This window comes from Chionomys nivalis, chromosome 4, assembly GCF_950005125.1.
Source record: "Chionomys nivalis chromosome 4, mChiNiv1.1, whole genome shotgun sequence".
NCBI lineage: Eukaryota > Metazoa > Chordata > Mammalia > Rodentia > Cricetidae > Chionomys > Chionomys nivalis.
In genome coordinates this window covers 93,179,835-93,182,386 of record NC_080089.1, presented here as the reverse complement: position 1 = coordinate 93,182,386, position 2,552 = coordinate 93,179,835, and positions in this window count along the sequence as shown.

The following is a 2,552-nucleotide window of genomic DNA, read 5'->3' as shown; positions in this document are numbered from 1 at the left end:
TTGGTGCCTACCCCACGGTGGCCTGGCCGTCACATCCCTTGGGAAGGGCACCTCCTGGGGTGCACATTGCATCTCTACTTTAGACGCTAGATCAGTAGGTGGGTGTTCCTAAGTTTTGGGGGTAGCATTTCTTACAAAAGGCCTCTTCCTTTCTGACTGGTCATTGCCAGGAGCCCAAGAGACCCTGACCTACAGCAGCTGATCACGCAAGCAAAGCAGTGGACGGAGCTGTATCCTGTCTCCAGCCATTTCCTTCTCCACTGTCCTTCTAAGGATGGAATGGGAAGAACGTTTGAACAAAGTGCTTTCTTACTGATTCCAAAGGGACTAATTAACTTTAAACAGACTGTCAAGTGGGAGTTGACAATTTAGGTATGTCAAACTCGAACTCTTGGTAGCAGTGTGATGATGCTAGCCATTCCTGCTCTGAGAAGGTGTCACAGCTCTGGGAGACTCTCGGAGAGCTTGGGGGTGTCAACTAAGAGGGGTCCCCTGCAGAGCAGGTCTGAGAAAGCAGGGCACCAACAGGATCAGCAGGGTGGCAGGTCTCGAAGGCTAGAAGCAGATGCAGTGACAAATTTCTGTCTGCAGCTGCAGCATGGGTGGAGGCGGAGGCAGGAGTGAGCCCCTCTGCTCCCCCCCCTTTGGCTGAGGCTCAGGGGCTGGCTTCCACGAGCTCCCTGCCCAGGGCAGAAGCCTTGGATGCAGGGAGCTTCTGAAGCATCTGGGTCCCAATCTTCTTTTCTCTCCTTCCTCCATCGAATTCTCATCACGTCTTCCATTCCTGCAGCCCCAGAACGTGTGGGTTGTGGAGTACCAGCTGGACCATGAGAGGCCAGATGTGGATATACAAATAAGGTTGGGAATGGGACCAACCAGGGGAGAGCTGTCAGAAGTGACCTGCTTGCTCTGATGACCGCCATGGTTCACCATCTGCTGCTTTTTCACTTTTACTGCTGTGTGCCGGGATCCAACTGTCAAGCAACGGAGCCGGCGAGATGGATCAACAGTTAAAAGTGCTTCTGCAGAGGACAGGAGCTCAGCTCCCTGCACCCACATCATCCAGTTCACAACAACCTATAACTCCAGATCCAGGGGGATCTGATGCCTCTAGGCCCTGTGGGCATCTGCACTCGTATGTCAATACCAAATACATACATATACACATAATTGAAAATAAAACCTAAAAGAATGGGGGGGGGGCTTTTGTGCAGCTAGGGTTTTTGTTTTCTTTGCAGCTTCCTTGGCCATGGGGTTTGAATTTCCTTTCCATTAGAGAATCCTGCATTGGAGGCTCCTCTTATCCCAATTAAAAGGGAAATAATGTTACCCTTGCCCATCCCCCCATTAAAGATGGAAGAGTAGGGCAAGAAAAATCCTGCGAACCGATATCAGCACACCTCACTACCCAATGTCTAAGCCGTAAGTGTCTTATTTCTGCTGTCGCGTTAACTGGAGTTTCTGTGTCCAATAGCTGCCGGTCAGCTAACTCTTACACTTTCAATTACTTCCTGAAGTAGGAGCCAAGGTGTGGGATGTTGTTGTGTAAGGCTATTCTTGGGGAGACATGAACAAATACTTACCCAGCCCAGATAGGGAACCAACAACAGACCAAAGTAACACCCCGAAGTGCACTTTGGTGAGCCAAGGCGTTGACTAGGATCACTTACAGGAATGTGAGCCAGCGGTTACTTACAGAAGCATGGACCACTCCAAGGCAGCTGCTTCTCTGAAAGCCACCGCAGCCTGAGGTACAAACGTCAGGACCACGGTTCCGATACCAGCTCTCATGTAAAACAGCCCAGTGCCCAGCTGTGGGTCTATAATCCCAGCCCTTGGGCAGGGGAGGCAGGAGGGTCCCCCGGGCTTGCTGTTCTAGCCGAAATGGTGAGCTTTAGGTTGAGTGAGATAGAGGATGGCTGAAGAGGACACCGGAAGTGTCTCCACGTGCACCCATACAGGAGTTAGGTGGAGGAGGGGAGGGGGGAGAGAGAGAGAGAGAGAGAGAGAGAGAGAGAGAGAGAGAGAGAGAGAGAGGAGGGAAGGGGGAGGGAGAAAGGGAGGGACCGAGAAGAAATGATTATTATGTGACCATTATGGAGGCTAGAAGTCCCACTGGGCCCCACTGAGTTAAAATCAAAGCAGGTCCGACGGGACTGTGGTCCTTTATGGAACTCTGTGGAGAATCTATTTCCACTCTTCAGCTTCCGGAAGCCACTCACATTTCCTTCCCTCCACCTTTAGAGCCAACAGCTGCACCGAGTCCTCCTGGCAGTTCTGACTTCCTTCTTGGGTCTCATCTCTGTCCCTGACCACAGACTGGGAGTTTCTCAGGCCTGCTGGGATGGGGAAGTATAATAGCCCCTCAAGGTTTGGGGCCCCCAATCCAGTGTTTGTTCCCTAAGGCCTTTCCCCACTTCCTATATAGCCTGAAAGTTCTTAACTCCGAAGCCATTGCCTACAGCGAGATTCTTTCAGCTCTCTTTGCCTTCGCTTGGCCGGCGTTCCCGTCTCTATGGCAACAGAGGACGCAGGAAGCAAGACGGCAACAC